This window comes from Pteropus medius, unplaced genomic scaffold (genome assembly GCF_902729225.1).
Source record: "Pteropus medius unplaced genomic scaffold, Ma_sr-lr_union100, whole genome shotgun sequence".
Lineage (NCBI taxonomy): Eukaryota > Metazoa > Chordata > Mammalia > Chiroptera > Pteropodidae > Pteropus > Pteropus medius.
The window spans coordinates 15,191,867-15,211,592 of record NW_024346062.1 but is presented as its reverse complement, the minus strand read 5'-3'; the positions used below and the strand labels follow the sequence as shown (position 1 = coordinate 15,211,592).

The 19,726-nt window shown below is 34.6% G+C and overlaps 1 long non-coding RNA gene across 2 annotated transcripts in view; it reads right to left on the bottom strand.

Moving 5' to 3' along the window:
* The window catches only part of LOC120612575 (uncharacterized), a 382,790-nt gene that overhangs the window by 40,153 nt on the left and 322,911 nt on the right, over positions 1 to 19,726 (bottom strand). The window contains exons 4-6 of one of the 2 annotated variants that reach the window (XR_005655495.1): positions 16,320 to 16,472; positions 14,122 to 14,202; positions 12,452 to 12,585 (exon numbers count right to left, since the gene is read on the bottom strand). The exons of the other annotated variant lie outside the window; for it this stretch is intronic. This is a non-coding gene — a long non-coding RNA (uncharacterized LOC120612575). The remainder of the gene's footprint in view (positions 1 to 12,451; positions 12,586 to 14,121; positions 14,203 to 16,319; positions 16,473 to 19,726) is intronic. 2 annotated transcript variants of the gene reach the window in all.

The window sequence follows — 19,726 nt, the reverse complement described above, 5'->3', positions numbered from 1 at the left end:
ATTCAGTCCTCTGCAATTTTCCTTTCTTTTAGCTCTCTGTTATACTTCTCCACATGCTTAGCTACCAGCACACTGGGCAAAATTAAAATTTTTTTTCTCTCGATATTCTGAGGTATCAACACAAGAATGACCAATATAAAAAATAATACAAATTATAACTTTTGATTCCGCAGGGCTGGATTTCTGACATTTATATCAATAAAGTAATGAGGATTTGAATTTCATACAGTACTAATTTTCAAGAGTGCTAGATAATGATGGCATTTTGTACCAATTAACATCTTTTACTGAAAGAGCTCAAATACTCACTGAATAATTATTACCTCATATTCAAACCTTCCCAGATGAAAAGATGAAAATGATTTCAAGATTAGATCACTGACTTTTGTTTGGAGAAGGTAAGAAGAGCTTTTACTTTCTGAGGTCTAACTCAGAACACCTGTTTACCATCATGCAGAGACAGAGTAAAAAGTACTCTCTGTAAGGATTTGGTACTTCTTTTTCATGACCTAAAATTAATATTAGCGAATTAAAGACTACACATTTTGTATTTAATATTACCATTGCACAAATCTTGAACAATTTGAATCTTTATATGAAGAAATGTGTACATAGGAATTGGAATACTTTTTATTCCATAATTTTACTCAATAATGGAACAAAGACTTAATTGTAGAGATTAGTATATTTCTCTACTCAAATGCTCAGACGCTCCTCTCTCTTCGGGTCTCTTTCTCTCTCTCTCTCTCTCTCTCTCTCTCTCTCTCACACACACTCACACACACATTTGTTCACACAAACATATGCACAATCATGTATTTATTTATTTATTTATTTATTTATTCATTCATTCATTCATTTATTTATTTATTTAAAAAATCCATCATATTATGGGCCTAGAACTAGTCAAAGCACTGGGGATACTGTGAACAAACCAAACAAAACCCCTACTGCCATTAATCTTATATATTTTTAAGCAAATAATTGCTCATGAAGGTTTGCACATGGCTATATTAAACAAGTAACAAACTATAAGAATGTTAATAAAGGGAGATATTTCTGTTTATGTCGACAATATAATAATTATATCTGTGCTTATATTTAATGGTATATACATAATCATGGTCCTAATGGGATTTAGCAGCTTACTGAAAATGCAGAGATGGACATTTACTTTGCTAGTAAAGCAATCCCCAGTTTTCTTATCTTATTTTGATCATTCAATACTTAAATTTCAAATTTTCCCTGACCCCATTTTCGGTATACTCTTTAACTTTCACTATAATTCGTGTGTATGTGTGTGTGTGCACATGTGTGCACGTGAGTGTGTGCGCATGTGTGCACATGTACGTGCGCGTGCGCGTGCAAACACACATACACTCACACACTGCGTCAGAGTCTCCTGAACTTGTTTCCCTCGATATGTAGTTTGCGTCCTCAGACCCTATGCTTCTCTTTGATGCACCCTCCCCCATATACTCCTTAGTGGGTTTTTGCAGCATCTACTCATTCTGAATTCTGGTGCCCTAGTTGTCAGCCTGCTTAAAGCCATGGGTCATTGGGTTAAGGATGGCTTCCATTAGCTAGCATTAGCACTATGGGAGAGAGGGGCAAGTCCTCTGGATCCCTAACTTGTGATACTAGGGGCACTGGGATGGGAAAGATTAAAATAATGGGATAGGGAAGATAAAAGAAGAGAATGAGGACAGTTCAGTGATCCTGAATGCCTAATCCATTCTCTCTAAGAACCAAAATGAATAAATGCAAGTTTATCTTCAGAACTATTAATATACATGATTTTGAACACCAAGAGAAGCGGCATAAGCTTAAAGCTGCTTCTACACCTGTTTGACAGGATCTGAAATTTCTTTGGTGCAGAGATCATAGGTTCTAATGCCCATGGGGCCAACCGGGAAATGTACATAAGAGCACAGGCTGGGATTAAGGGAAGAGCAAGCAGTGTTTATTGTGGGAAGTAGAGATTACATGATTCAGTAAAGGATGCAGCTGCTTCTCAGGTCCTTCTGATTGTTTCCTTTCAAATAATGGGGGTCCAGAGTTGCCAAACCTTATTTTTCAAGAAGAGCGCTGTAAACTAACCTAATTCAGTTTGGATATGCACAACTCAGGTTTTCCCAGACAGCAGTGGCTGCTAAAGAAGTCTGGGCTTTTTTAATTTAAAAAAAAAAAAAAAAAGTCCGGGCTGATGAAGGTTAGCTTCTCACTGACAAAATCACTACCAGGTTATAAGGAAAGCAACTTTCAGAACAAAATAAGCCACACACAGATTTGTCTTTAGACAAACAGTGAGCTTCCAGCAAAGAAAAAGAAATTTAATATGTATTTTTTATAGAAGTCTTACTCTGCCTTTTATGAAAGGTTTACTCAAGGCAGAAACTGCAAGATTCCTGAGGTAGTGTTCTGTGTCTCCTTGATGCCATGATGGAATCCTTAAAGTTCCTAAACCAATGGCTATGCATAGCATAGCATAGACCAGAGATCAGCTGAGGTGCTATCGCAGTGGGATGCAGGATGTAGACTCAAGTCTGACTTGTAATCATCTTTGTAGGATTTAAAAGCATATATGAGCTGCCAATGCACACATCCTGACGAATACCTTTAATTTCACTACTGAAACTCAATTCTATAACATTCATTCAAGAGAAGCAAAGAGACTAAAATTTCACTGATAAAAATCCATTTCTGAAAGAAAGCAAAGAGGCTTAAAGCAGCTTTCTCAGGTGTGTGTGGACCTATCTGCAAATTACTAGCTTTGGCTGACCAACCCGAGAATTAAAATTAAACTAAGATGCAGATACGTAGCATTATACTGATTAACCTAAAGTATTTTACATTACAGATATTTTATCAAGGAGAAAATTCACATATTTTGTGTAAAATATCTTCATTTTAAAATATTGGCATCTAATTCAAATTATTTAAAAAATGTTATTTACCAAATAATACACATATTCATTTGGTAAGCAGCTAGTTTTTGGTCCCTGATTTAATAAAAGTTTAAATATTTTTGTTTGTTTTCAGTTAAGTTAAATAGCTGGAAAATGCTAACAAGAGATTTAACAGACAAAAGTGAACGAGTTTCAGTTTGAATATAAATGACTGCAGGCCCTTTTCTTTTTGAGGAGGGACATTTAAAGAGTGAGAAGGACATGGAGAGAAGGATATTTTAATACAAAAGAAAGGGGAGCAGAGAGGAGTTGAAGACTACAATATCCAACTGGCAGCTCTCCCAATTCTGCAGCCAGTAATTCTATTCATCCTCTGTGTGGGGTGAGGAGTAACAGCTGGGCCTTAGAGGGGTCTTCTTTATGTAGACATACATAATAGCATTTTAGCAGGAATAGGTCTCCACAGCATATTTTGTGTCTTGACATTTTACTGTTTTCCAATATCTAATTACAGTGTCCTCTCAAACTTTTAAAAAGAGTTCCACATAATAATTGTTGAATCACAATATTGGGAGTTGGATCTAATCATATATGTATGTAAAATTAATATATGATATTAGTTTATTAGTTTCAAGTATACGACATAGTAATAATTCAACATTTATATACCTTATGATCAGCATTATAAGTCTAGTAAACATCTATTACTATGCAAAGTTATTATCATATTATTGATTATATTTCTCATATGTGGTACATTACATTCCCTTGACTTATTGATTTTATAACTACAGTTTGTACCTTTTATTCTCCTCCATCTTTTTCACCCATCCTCCCCCAGCCCCTTTCCCCTCCATCAACCATCAGTTTGTATCAATTATCTATACATTTTGGATATTAAGCTTTTATCAGATATATCATTTGCAAAATATCTTCTCCTATTCAGTAGGTTGTCTTTTTGTTTTGTCGATGGTTTTGTTTGCCATGCAAAAGCTTTTTAGCTCGATGTAGTCATATTTGTTTATTTTTGCTTTTGTTGCTCTTGCCTGGGGAGAAATATCCAAAAAATATTGCTAAGACCAATCAATGTCAAAGAGTTCACTGCTTGTATTTTCTGATAGGAGTCTTATGGTTTTGTGTGTTACATTTAAGTCTTTAATTCGTTTTGAGTTAATTTTTGTAGATGATGTAGGAAAGTGGTCCAGTTTCACTGACTTTAAACTGTACTACAAAGCTACAGTAATCAAAACAGTATGGTACTGGCACAAAAACACATAGAGCAATGGAGCAGAATAGAGTGCCCACAAATAAACCATACTTATATAGTCAATTTATCTATGACAACAGAGGCAAATATATACAATGAGAAAATGGCAGTCTCTTCAATAAATGATGTTAAGAAAACTAAACAAATACATGCAAAAAAATAAAACTGGACCACTTTCTTATACCACATACAATAATAATATATATTTTTAAATGCTCCACAGACAATGATGAATCATACTAAACTTTGAAAATTACTGTTCCCTATATTAATAGGATTATTAATCAATATAAAGTATAGCTGGCTTAAAGCAGTGTCCTATTATGTAGAACTCATTAAGAGAGACAAATAAATAAGACTAGAAAAAACAAACGGTGTAGTTAGGAGACCACACAGTCCCTAGGATCCAAATTCCCAACTGTTATCACTCACATGACATTTTTGCAGTGCACCTCCTTTATTTGACTCTTTCTTCGCCTTTTATTTTCTTTTTCTTTCTTAACCGTTTATTTTGTCCTTCCTCTACCCCAGTTTTATTTTCTCACGAATTTGCTCACTTTAATCAACTTACTCTATTTTACCATTTCAATCATTCTTCTACTCACTTTTCTAAGAACATTTTAAAACAAATATTCCATTTTGATATTCTATCACTTGATTGTGGTGGTGGCTATACAACTCTATGTTTGTCAAAACTCACAGAACTGCACATTAAAAAGGTGAATTTTACCATATGTAAATTATATATGAATAAACCTAACTTTAAAAATAAATCATAGTTTTAAAAATCCTATTTTCAGTTTCATTTGCTTCTCTCTGAATCTACAAATAAAAGTAAGGAGAAGCAGAAAATAGTGGGTATGAACTTTGTGAGGCTTATTGAAATAGCATATTAGATTTGTGCTTTAATATACCTTTACCAAGTTGAATAGTTAAAAATAAATCCAGACATATAGCTTTTATTTTATACTTATCAAGACTACTGGTGCAACCAGTGGAGTGTGGACAAAGGGGTAAAAATTAGGGAGGAAACAGTAAAGACACTTTTCTACTATTTTATAGTTTGAGGTTCCAGCGTCACCTGGATTGAAAGAAAAGAATAATAGTTTTTTTCACTGTCAACTTTTTTAGAAAAGAAAAATTACTCCTAAATAGAGATTAAGTGGAGTCTTTGATAGTCTACTTTGATAGTAGATGGTCTTCTCTTAGGGTCTCATCAGTAGAGCTATTAAACGGTCAAAGGATAATACAATTAGTAAAGTTTGATAAACATGCTTTCTCCTCAGAACTGTTTCGTTAGGTGCTTTTATCACTAGAATTATAAGAAAGTCCTGGAACTGTAGCAGAGATTGGAAAAATTATTCAACAGGTTATGAAGCTCTTACAGAAGTCCGATCCTATAAATTGTCTTTAGTGCCTGTCTTGGCTGAGTTTTAATTACAATATTAAAGATCATGTTAATTTGATCAAGGCTTCTATGTCCATGCAGATGTAGAGCTAAAGTACCTTTTAGAAATGTTATTTATAATGTCATTTGTGTTCATATACTCATGATAAATTGTTAATGAGATTTCATAATATTGAAATTGTTTGTGTAGGACATTTGGGAGTTTTAAAAAATAGTACAATGATAAAACATTGTCAAGTCCCATTTTATTTCCTTCAGTGTAAGTCAATATTTTAAATCCATATTGTGTATTATTTTTCCTTTGCTACATCTGATAGTACACTCCTCATTTCCAGGTTGTGCTGTCAACTGCCTCCATTTTCCAATTCATAAGAGAGAAGTGCTAAAACTCTCACTGACAAGTAAAGGTATTTTCCTTGCTGGATTCTCCTTCATAATTTATAATTTCACCAGTTTGTTCCATAGTTAAATTTCAGATGGTCTTGGGCTGAGATAACATAAACACAGGAAAAGTGACTAGCTGACTAAACGGTCACCTTAAAAATCAGAAAAGTAGATAGTTCCCGTATGATGTGATTTCCAAATCCTGAGAAGACCTTTTTTCCCCAGATATGTTCTCTATTTACTAATTATTTTCCCCAGTCACCTCACTTCATGAAATTTAAAGTTGACAATGTCTCATCTCTTCCACACTTCTCTCACTTCATGCTTTCAGATATTGCAAAAACTCAAATCCAACATTTGAGATATTAGTTCAAAAGATTCTAAAATGCAAATACTATCAGGGAGAAATACCATCTGTTGACATCTGTTGAACTTAGTTTCATTAGAAAGTAGAATGTTATGAGGAAAGAAATGAAAGATTATTTTGCAGTTTAGAACTGATTTTTTTATCTAGGATTTCAAGACTCAGGACAACCAGAAGTCTATTTATCCTTACTCATTTGTAACAATAAATAAGATTACTATCTCTTATTGAAAGAAGGTTTACAAGTAGACAACAGGTGAAACTTGCATATTCAAGGGAGAAACACCTGCTGGTGGAGTAGAAAGTTGGGAGAACATTAACAAATTAGAAAGTTTTTTAAGTGATGAAATAATATGTGGCATAAAGATCCAGAAATGCCAAAATGGTTAGAATTATTATTAAGGTTGCGAAGCCAATGGGATTCCTTTTCAGTAATTCTGGTTTAAGTGTGGTATAAAATTTTCGAAATTGTCCATAAAATTTAATGAATTAGTTTTGACTTGAAATATCACAACCATTTTTTTTTCTTATTTTCCTGAGAGTGAAGGTAAAAGTATTCATTGCATTTCACTAGAAATCAGTTCTTTCCGTGAGCTCCTTTAAATGCAATTAAGAGCTACCTATGATCTGAATAATCTATTTTCATCAGAAAAAAAATATATAGTAAGTTACCAAATAATGGGTTTTTAGATCTCCATTAACAGACATTTGCTAAGATTTCATGTTACTACTTCAGTGCCTATTTTTAGGATGTTTAATGAATCCGACTAAGTGGCAGCTTGATTTCACAATCTAGGTCATGTGATCACCCCTGTGGCAGAGAGGAATGAGTCTCTGACCCACAGAAAGAGGCTTTGCCACAATTTGCATCTTAATTACATTACATAGAAAAAGGTATAATGGAAAACTCTGATTCAAATTTTTTGGATAATACTGAGCAATTTGTCTCTACTGCCTTTCACTGCTAAATTAGCTAAATATTAGTCCCCAGGCTAAAAATCTGAAAATTCTCTTTGGTGTTTCTCTATTCTTCATCTTTTACATCCTAACAATAGCCATATCAATATAATCTCATCATATTTACTTCTCATATTTTATCACTACTATATTTAAGAATGTTCATGATCTTTCCGGTATCAACCAAAAAGAAGTATTTTTATGTACATATCCTTACAAATTATATATATTCTATAATCCATTTCTATGTAATTTTCAAGTCAGAGGAGTCATTTCCTCACTCCACAAATCCAGCACTGCAGACATGCTAGAAGGCTTCCTGCTACCATTGTTGATTCTTTCAAACTGTTATTCCTGCTTTTCCCTGAGTATGAAAATCTGTCTCATCTTTTCTACCAGTCTGAAGACATATTTATACAATACCCAAGACTTTTCATTAAACATATCAATTAATGACTATATTTCAAATGCCCACTATGAGCACACTATGCTGGGTTTTAAATACTAGGTACTAACATGTTCCCTTCTCTGAGAAATCATCTCCACATTCCCACGTCAGTTTTAAGAGCTACGTTCTCTGTGACCAAACTACACAATGCAGACAATTCCTTTCCAGTTCTCGTTTTATTTGACTTGAGTTAGTTACCTGTTTAAATGCTTGTTTCCTTCACCTACTATGATGTTTTATGTAACAAATTTTTTTTTGTTGAAGCAGTAAGAAAATTATTGAATAAATGTCGATTAGAATGTAAGTGAATACACTTTCTTATTCCAGAATACAGCTTAGATACTCAAGTGTACTCTTCACACTTCCCACCAAAAAATTGAATAATTATAAATTTATTAAATTAAAAATAAACTTATTAAAGCTATTGCTACATGACCAACTTCTTCAAAAGTGGTTTTGAAAAACAACCATTTATCTTCTTATGAGTATATGGGTCAGGATTTGGGGCACTGAAGTTTTATTCTGCACAAAGGTCATTCAGACAGTCACAGTCAGCTGGCGACTGTGCTGGACTAAGGGGTCTAAGAACACTTCTCTCGCATCACTGGTTTCTCAGGGCTCCTCCAAATGGCTGCTTTTTTTCCTTGTGGCTAGTTTTGGCTTCTTCACAGCATGGTGCTGTCAGGAAAGCAGGTCTTCATACAGGGTCACTGGCTTCCAGGTGGTAAAGATATAAACTGTAGACTTTTTAAGGTTGAGACTGGAAAGTTTCATAAAGTCACTTCTGCTATGTACTATTGGTCAAATAGGGACCAGGGTCATCCCAGCAGAGAAGAAACAGACTTCATAATAAATGAGGTCAAGTAAAAGTCACATTGCAAACCAGCTCGTGGGATGAGAAGCATTTTTGTGACCAATTTTGGAAATAGGAAATGGACACAGACCCAAGACACACGTTTTGATATCTGTTCACAAGTCCTTCCTTCAGGCAAAATACACTTACCCCCTCCCCAAAATCTAATTTTATTACAGCATCAGGCCCAGGTTGAGGACCACGATGTCTTTATCTAAGTTGAGTCCAGACGAGAATAAGTTTCTTCAAGTGTAGTTCTTTGAGTGCAGCATCTCAGATTTACATATATGTGAATAAAAATAAAAAGGGTGCCTACTCCTACCCTTGCCCAACACATAATGGGGAAACAGAGACAGAACAACTGCAGTAGATCCTTTCATTCAAAAGGGGAGGGGGCAATAAGAAGCACAAAATAGTCACTAATCCATAGCAAATTTGAAATCTGCTGAACATATGTCACCGATTTCCATTTCTCTGGGGACAAGAAATATACATTGATTACAATCTATCTCTACTCCCAGGTAGTGGTTCTCCTTGGAGCTTGATTTTCCTCTCTGCTTTATGTTTCAAAAGAGATTGCTCATGTTTGCAGTTGAGTAGTTTTCTCTGCTTGCTTCCTGCTTGCAGAAGTTTGAAGGCCCAGAAGCCTCTTTTCACTCTGAGCTTTGTTGTCCCTTTCAGTCCAAAAGGTTCCTATAAAAGAAATGTGCTTTTCCTATAAATCAAATTTTAAGGTACTCCAGTAGACAAAAGCCACATCCACAAATATCTTCAAGACATGCTCTCCTCTACTTTGGTTTGTGAATCATGGTGTCACAAGATAAATCAGTTGAGAGTTCAAAGTATTACCATTTCAAATGATCTGAGGTCTTAATGAAAGGTCTTTCAGGAAAACGCTTGATTTGATATTGACTCTGAGGCCACATTTTACATACAGTACTTGGATTTGATCTTGGGTCTGTGTCCATTTCCTATTTGGGAGACTTTGTGCCAGCCAGAGAAGCTGCAAATGAGAACCAGTTTTATTTTTTAACCTGGCAAGTCCGAGGTTACAAATAGTTCTAAATTCTGCTTGAAAATGAAACAGCTCTTTTTTTTGTTGTCAATTTTTCTCCTCTTACTTTAAAATAGGCACTTAAAGGAAGTCAGTTAGCATTTTCAATATCCTGCCTGGAGACTCCTGTAGTTAGATCCATTAGTTAATTGGATACCTTCCTATCTTCCAAGATACCATACGTACAGTGTTGCCAAACATTCCACAAACAAATGAAAAAAGCTGAATTTATTCTAGCCTTCAATTTTCTCACTGCCTTCCGATTTTCTACAACAGACTCCTTTCCTACCTGTAGGCCTTCGCCTGTATTCGGTCACTAAGCCAATGATATATATTTAAAGTTTTTATTAGTGCAGAAGACAATAACTTCTATTTCAATTTATTGACTGTGTGTGATCAGTTGACATCCTCAGCTGCTACACTTGAGTCCACCATATATTTGTGCAAAGACTGTACCTCCTTGTGGGTTGCTCATAGCTGGTAACTGAGTGTGGCAGGAATGTGAATGCAGGTCCATTTATACAGCAACAAATGCACCCAAAATGTAATGGTTTAAAACTATTACCATTGTATTTGTTCATGGGTCTTTGGCTCAGGATTATGAGCCCGGCTAGAGTGGGCAATGCTTCTGCTCCATGTAGTGCTGGCTGGGGTCAATTTCTCAGCTGTATTCACTGGTATGTGAGCTGGGCAAAAGATCCAAAAAGCATTTGTTTATATCTTTGGCACCGCTGTGCAATTTCACATAGACTTTTATTTTTCTTTATGTGGCTAAAGGGGCTTCTTCATGGTCATCTCAGGGTATTCAGACTTCTCATATGACATCTCATTTCCAAAATAGAGCAATACAAGCAGTAAAGGAAGACACTGTAGACAAGGCTCAGTTGCAGAAGTTACACACAGTCACTATGTTGCAGTCTATTGGCCACAACAGCTCACAGGCCCAGCACAAATTGCTATAGAAGGAAAATAAATTCTGCATTTGATGGGAACACATGTAGCAACCATGAAAATGCAACGTTTGGAAATCTGCTCCAGTGAGAGTCATTGATTGACATCACGACTGTTGCACTCTGAATCTACCACCATATACATGCAAAGGTGACACTTCCTGTGGGCTGATCCTAGCCAATGACAAAGTGCCAGGGACACTGAAGCTGGCTCATCCTGTAAGATGTGGTAATCCTCTGACAGTCTACTTTAGCCTGAGAGCTCTCTGAGAGCTTGGCATAAATTGCCCTCCTAAAACAAGTTCCATCCTCTAGTTCCAGAATAGTTTTTTTCTGGTTCTCAGTACTTAGTATATGTTCCTGATGTTGGAAGGGCAACAATATAAGTTTTTTTATTTTTTTTGACTGAAAAGAAGTTAACTAGAAAAATGGAAAAGAAGAAATTATTCTTAAGTCAAAAGCAGAACACTGCCCAACATTAATTGTATGGTTTTACATCCTATCAACTGAAAGTTTTTTCTTAGGGTGTATCATAAAATGATGAACATAATATGAGGAAACTGGAGGATGATTAGCTGTGCAGCTGGAAGGTGCTTGAATTTTGTCACCTTCTCCCTCAAAACTGAAAAAGAACCTTATGACAGGCTACTGGAACAGGCAGAGTGAGAAAGAAATAACCCATTGTGTTTATGAAAACACACACATTACTTTTATGAATATTTTTAAGATTAAAAGTAATGACCATCAAGGAGAAATGAAGAAAGACCAGCTGGAACTGGCAGAGACTGAGAATGCTCCTTCTTTCCAGCTGGGGTAGGGGCCTCATACTCCAACAACAATGGTGACCAAGCCCATCTTCCTGGCTCTTTGTGTCCTCACCTGTCCATTTGCAGGTAGAGCTAGATGTTCTCTGTTCCACAGTTTAAGAACATTACTAAAAAGCTACATGGAATGGATCATTTCCTCTTTTTTTAAAAAAGCTGCAATCAGATTTCCTGTAGATGCCATTCAAGTGCAATCTATTCAATCAATAGATATGGAATCAACAGAGCACTTCTAGCAATTACACTGTACTAGCCATGTTCTCTATAGCCTCAGTGCAAATTCAAATGTTACAGAGAGTACTCTTTCATTTTGCACTTAAATATAAGAGGCAAACAAATGAAGTAGGAAAGAGCATCTTTATACTCATAAAAATCATCGTATTGCCCTAATTAGCATATACACATAAACATGCATTCATCTCAATATACAACTACCAATTTATAAATATGCTGTATGACAGCTCCAAATACTTCTTTATTAAGTGGAATGTTTTAACAGTGATATATTTTTTCAATTATTCCTTTATAGTTTTAGATGTTAAATGATTTGGAAATCATCCAACATCTTACTGAAAATAAATATCAGAATTACATCTACTAGAATGATTTCATAGATATATATAGAGAGAGAGAGACAGAGAAAAAACGCAAGGGAAGGGAAGACTTTTAGTGTCTTAAGCAAGACTGCCATTGTCTTTATTTTCACATAATTCTGAAAAGCACTAAGAATTGTATTTTGTCATTCAATAAAACATTTTTTTTTTGCAATTACTGATCTAATTTTACCTTCAACGAGTATATAAATGAGATAAACAAGGATGGCATTGTGGAGATAACTCAAAAACATATATATTTTTTTATATTAGATATAGTTGAAGAAAAAGAAGTAGAAATGTTTAAGAAATCTGTTTCTGTATCTCAAGCTGTGTGCAAAAGAACATGTGAAAAATAGGGTTGTGATTCCAAATTGTGATTTAACATGCAGGATTTCATAGGGTTATTAAGTGTACCACAGTATCTATTAAGTACTGACCTTTGCCACAGAAACTTGGCACAGGCTCCTCTCTTCAGAAAACAGATACAGCCAGTGAGCCTCTGGTTTCTTTTAAATGTATACAGAATATTGAGCTGATCAAGCCACATTTATGGTAGTTGTCCAAATATAGACTGGAAAAAAATGATAAATTATTTTTAAAAGGGAAAGGTGAAGTGATATTAAGTGGTCTAAAAATTTAATTTTAATTGTAAAACATTTTAATGAATTTCCTGGTAATTAAGCAATTCTTTAGTTAGTTTATCCTATTATTTTGAGAACACTAGGAAAATCCCATAATAATAAAGGAAATACCAAACATATTATAAAAAAGAGACATGTTCTGGACAAGATTTTATATATGGTGACATTTTCCTGCTTTAAATTCTTCAATACTTAACTTGGCATCTATCCAGTATTCACTATGTCAAGCACTGTTTTGTGAAAGATACACAAAGATAGATAGATAGATAGATAGATAGATAGATAGATAGATAGATAGATAGAGATAGATAGAGAGATAGAGAGATATAGATATATAAATATACATAATCATTCTAGTCTCACAGGTACCATATAGTAGGCAGCATTACTATCCACATTTTTCATGTAAGACTCTAAGGCACAGAGAGGGGGAAATACCTTGTCACTAGTCACATACTCCCAGAAGCCTAAACAGTGATATTTACCTTTATATGTAAGACCTGCCCTGATGTGGTTCTTCGTTTTTTTGGGAGCCGGCTTCCCCTTCTCCTCAAATCCCGCATGTCATCTATGCTAATCTACTCAGTTCCTTGAACATGCAATGATACCTCCTATCAGAAGTTCTTTTCATTAACTCCTCTTTGTCTTGACCTCTCTCCTATATCCTCCCATAAATATTCTATGGTTTTCTCTGTCACTGAGCCTATTACCTGAACTATAAATTATCTATCTCTTTTAAGGTAAAGGAGTGTTATCTTCTCTGTACCAAACTTAATAATCCCTCAATTGTACAATGCCATTGATTACTAATTCATCTTAAACCTAAACCCAGCTTTCAGGATTAAAAAAAAAAAGATTATATGCATATATGAGTTGTAATGTTGGCACCTTCAGAAACAAAAATATGCATTAAATATATCCATCCCCCAAAAGAGGAAACATTATAGTGTAAGTACATAGTACCTGTTTGATAATGTTTATGAAATGACTAAATGAAAATGGAGAAAAATAATAATGTTGAATAATTGTTTGATTTGTATAATTAGATTTATATAAGAAGTTCTCAATTGACCAGTAATAATTATGTTGTTTTCTCATCACCCCAAAATATAATAGGAGATGAATGATATAAAATTTAGAAAAACATAGAAAATATTTGAAAAAAATGTAAGAAAAGAACATTGCAATTTTCTTGAGTGACCGGTAAATATTTTTGCCACACCCTAGATGTTAAAGCAAGCTTTAATTGGTATCTACTGAGCACTTAAACATCAGGAGAAAGATTAAAGGAAAAGAATTTAAAAACTCACTAGACCTCCAGAAGCAAAGTATATATTAGTGATTCCTAGGTATAGTTTATTATAAGGGTTATGTGTGCCTTATGAAAATGTCAATAGAGGAAACTGATTCCTGATTGTACCATTAAGCCTACTTATGGAATCAGGAATGTTTAAGTGTTTCAATACCTAAGATCGATGTCTATCAACTTCTTAGGAGAAGAAATAATTTTTATGAAACACCTCCATATATTAGGTAAATATGTTCCCCTAAAAGAAAAGAATACAAAGACAATATTCAATAAAAATTGCCCATAATGATAAATCCTCACCAATGTGCTATATCAATTAGGCTGGCTTAACTGAGTCATTTTCCTATAACTTCTGAAAATGAAAAGATATTGGCAGCAACTAGGATGATTCATAACTACAATAACACATTTCATAAACATCCTCAGGAGCCTGAGCCACATTTCATAAGATAACAGCTATTAACCATGTAAAAACAAGGGTCCTTCATAACAGAGAAGACAGATTGCAAAAGGCAGGTAAATTATCCAATATATAATTGTTTACAAGTATCACTTTGGCTGTCTGCTTTAGTACCAACAAATATCTTTCATTTTTTAATCTCAAATCAGGAAATCTTTCCATTCTTTAGTCTTTTCTAAACTATCTCCTTAAATGTTCTGTCTACTACTTTTAAATTATGACGTTTTATATATTTCTTGGGCTTATATGCAGTAAATATTTGAAGATATTAGTCTACACCTGCTCTAAGAATCTTCCACATAAAAATGAACATACTTGTTTAAATTTAAAATAATTCTCTAGAACCCAATGAATGACTGCAAGTCTCTTAAATGGAAAGGTTAAAACCTCTGCACAGTGCATCAAATATACAGTTAACATTTTTTGTTTAAACCACTTAAATGATTGTGTGTTGTAAAACATTTGAAGTCAGAGAAAACTGTAATGACATGACTTTTTTCTCTGTTTTTTTTTGAATCTAGGAAATTTTTATTTGACAGAAATAAAAAAAACTGAAATTAACCAAGTCCAATTTTGGTATTTCTACAATTACGTCATGTTCATAGCTATTTTAAATTTAAAAAATATATATATAGTAGAGGCATAGCACATGTTATTAAAGGAATCACATTTAGAAATAAAAGGACTTATTCAAGTTGTAAAATGGATAGGGTAGAACCAAAAGAAAACTAAGTAAAGATATTAATTCTTGTATATGAGCTTCTCTACATATATAGGCATACTTTGGAGATATTGTGGGTTTGGTTCAGACCACTGCAATAAAGCTTATATAATGATATACAAGTCACAAATTTTTTAGATTCTCAGTGCATATAAAAGTTATGTTTATTCTATACGCTAGTCTATTAAAAAATGTTCATACATTAATTAAAAATCTTTTATTACTAAAGAATGCTGACCATCATCTGAGCCTTCAGTGAATCATAATCTTTTTTGTGGGCAGAAGGTCATGACTTGATGTTGATGAAAATACAGCTTTCTGGGAAGCACAATAATGTGAAGCACAATAAAAAAAGGTATGACTATATTCTATTTAATCTTCCAAATCCACCAAGCACTGTACCCTGGGAGGCTAATCTATATAGACTACATCAGTGGGTTCCTCTACCCTCTGGTTTCCAGTTGGATTAGGCCAATGGGAGACAGCGGCAAGAGAACTGAGTTTAAAGAGAATATGAAATTTTGAATAATAAGCCTTCAAAGACACCTACATCCTAATCCTCAGATCCTGTGCACACATCACTTTATTTAGAAAAAGGAAATTTGCAGGAATGTTTAAAATTTTTTGAAGTAGGGAGATCATTCTGTATTATCCCAGTGGGCCTGTTGACCTCAAGAAGGAATATACCTGCCAAGATTTCCTTGTGGTTAATTGGGCTCAGATTCGGAATCAGAGTCTAGCAGCCATTGCTGACAGGGGCCTCTCACACACACTGCATTTCAGCACAAAGCCACAGACTGAGCTGCCATCCTCTTGCATTGTGTTCTTGTCATGTAAGTTGACCCTTAAAAAGTTCTTGGTATTGTCTTTCAACCAATGCGCTGAGATCTGCCCTATCCAATCAGAATTACACAGCTCTACCCTCATTTGCATCTTTACTGACCAATCAGAGCAGGTCTGTAACAACCAATCGGAATACGTGATTCCAACCAATCAGAACAGTGCTATTTGGACCAATGAGATCGTGCAAATTTGAATTCTTCATTTGCATAGAAGTGAACCAATCAGAAACCGAGGTGGGAACTTCCTCTATAAATGCGTCTTTTTTGCCTCAATGAAGCGAAATTTTGGTTTCCACCAGAGTCTGCACCTCCCTGGTTTGCAAACTACTTACTTGAAGAAAGTTTCTCCATTTACTGCACCCAAGATTAGGGATTTCTGTTGGCATCAGTTTGGTGGTAGCAATATTTTGTTGACAAGCCCAATGTAATTACATGGTTCTTTAAGGAGCTATAAGCCCAGGAATGCAGATATCCTCTACTAGAAGCTGGAAAAGACAAAGAACAGATTGACCCCTGAAGTTTCCAGAAGGAATACTGCCTTGCTAAAATTTTGATTTTAGCTCAGTGAGACCCCTGTAGGACTTCTGACCAACAGGAGTGTGAAATAACAAATTTGTGTTGTTGTAAGGCATTAAGTTTATAGAGAATTGTTATAGCAACAGTAGAACTGAATGAATACAGGGAGAGAGCACGGGATATTCTTTCTCTTTGCTCCCTCCTGGCAAGTATCCATCAGATGAATGAGTTTCTCTGTGGAAAGCCACAGCTGCTGTCAAATGGCCCACTCCATGCAGCGAGCTTCCCTGGCATCCTGTAATCACTCACTGCTCTCCCCTTCAGGCCTCATGACCATTCTGCATATTCCTTGTTGGTTTCTTTAAATCCTGCCCAAACCTATGCAAGAAATTAAACTGTCTAATTACTCAGTTGGAGAGTGTTAACATGTTTCCTCCTGTGTCACCATATCTACTTACTCTAACATATTGGTGCATCCACAGGAACTCTTTTATCCTGGCAGCACCAACCAGGCATACACAAGTAGGCTCTCTCATACTTCCTTGTGTAGGCATTTCTCTTACTGAGTGAAAAATGAATTATAAAACTGGCCAACACAATACTAAAGGAGAAGAAAAAAAGTTGTAGGACTGACACTACCCAACATCAAGATATACTATGAAGCTACAGTAATCAAGACAGTGTGGTATTTGCAAGAGAATAGACAAATAGATCAATGGAACAGAATAGAGAACCCAGAAATAGACCCATATAAATATAGTCAACTGATATTTGACAAAAGATCAAAGACAAAACAATGGAGATATAATACACTTTTCAACAAATGGTGCTGGAACAACTAGACATTCCTATGCAAATAAACGATTCTAGACACCGACCTTACACCCTTCACAAAATTAACTCACCATAGATCACAGACCTAAGTTTAAAGTACAAAACTATAAAAGTCCTAGAAGATAACATGAGAAAACATAGATGACCTTTGGCATGGTGATGACTTTTCAGATACAACACCAAAGGCATAATCCATGAAAGAAATAATCGATAGGCTGGACTTCATTAAAATTAAAAACCAATGTCAAAAGAATGAGAAGACAAGCCACAGGCTGGGAGAAAATATCTGCAAAAGATAAATATGATAAAGAATAGTTATCTAATACACACACACACGCATACACACACATTTAGAACTCAACAATAAAAAACAAACTACGCGATTAAAAAATGGGCCAAAGACCTTAATAGACAGTTCACCAACAAAAATATACAGATGGTAATCACGTATATGAAAAGACACTATATATCACATGTCATCAAGCAAATCCAAATTAAAACAATGATATATTACTGCACACCTATTAGGATGGCCAAAGTCCAGACATTGACAACACCAAATACTGATGAGGATGTGGTACAGCAGGAATTCTCATACACTGCAGATGAAAATGCAAAATGGTACATTTACTTTGAAAGACAGTTTGGTAGTTTCTTACAAAACTAAACAATGTAATCCAGCAGTTGTGCTCCTTGATGTTTACTCCAGAGAGCTGCATACAGAAGTTTAAGCAGCTTTATTCATAATTTCCAAAACTTGGAAGAAATCAAGATGTGCTTCAGTGAGTGAATGAATAAATGAACCATTATACAACCAGACAACAGAATATTTATTATTCAGCACTAGCAACAAATGAGCTATTAAGTCATGAAGACATGAAATAAACTTATATGAAAGAAATCAAGGAAGACAACCTAAAAAAGGCTACATACTCCATGATCCTATCTACATGACATCAGAAAAGGCAAAACTATGGAGACAGTAAAGAGATCAGTAGTTGCCAGGAATTAAAGAGAGTGGTGGAGGGATGAGTAAGCAGAGGATTTTTAGGGCAGTAAAAATACTCTGTATGATACTACAATGGTGGATACATATCATTATACATTTGTCTAGACTACAGAATTAAGAGTAAACCCTAATGTAAATTATGGACTTTGAGTGATTATGATGCATTAATGCAGGTTCTCCAGTTGTAAGAAATGTACTACTCTGGGAGTATTGTTGATAATAGAGAAGGTTATGTTAGGGCAGGGGATATACTGGAAATCTCTCTGCCTTCTTCTTAATTTTGCTGTGAACTTAAAAATGCTCTAAAAAATTAAGTCATTAAGAAATAGAATAATGAAATCCTTTTTAAGGTCATACTGTTAAGTCCCATATCAGAGAGTTGTTTTGAATAATATCCATAAGGTATTTAGCTTGGGTCCAGACACATGGTAAGGGCTCAGTATGTCTTAGACATAACTACTATTATTCACTTTAATTGCATACTAATTTTCAAATCATACAAAGCACAAATAAATATTTCTCCTACAAACTGGTGAAGGGGGGTCAAACAATAAAATTTTTTAAAGAATAAAATATATTTAAGCAACATGAAATATTTCCAAAAATATACATCCAGCAAACCATAAAATAAAATTATTTTTGTTTTAAATAATTTGCCACTTTCTGAGCTAGCAATATAGAGGCACTTTAATAATGGTAAAGGGATTCCCCCAACCACCGCTACAGAATCTGAAACAAGTTGAGTTGCAATAAGGACAGACCGTTCTTATGGCTCTTAAGCGTATACTTTTGAATTGCTCTAAAATTCTACTCCTGTAATTAGATGAGTGTCTCTCCTACAACGCTAATGTTATATCTATTCCAGTGAGTACTCTAACTAAATCAAAATATTTCTTTCATCTTTTTCATGAGTTGTTACAATATAAATAAATCTGTAATCCACACCTATGTGTGAAACAAATATTGTGCACATAGATAAAAGAATACAAAAGAAAAAGAATGCAGAATTCCTATTTCAAAAAAAAAAGACAGAAAGGGTGAAAGCTTGGGCAGATCTCCATTTAGTTGAATTAATTGTTTAATTTATCCAGATATAAATCACTTAGCTTTTTCAAAGAGCAGGAAAAAAATCGGTTTAAGATTACTGTCTTGCACATTTTCAGCTAATTTCTTGATATTTCCATAAGATATTTTGCAATCTGCTTTCTTGTTTTAATTTTATTGTTCCTCAGATTCTCAGATCAGATTTTACCAAGATTTTCTTTTGTACTATTTATAGAAAGAAAAGGCGAAGCAACCTTTATAAACATTCAGTGAATAGTCAGCCTAAGTTACCCTAAGGGCTGGGAAATACAAGACTCTGTTTCCATATGGAGAACT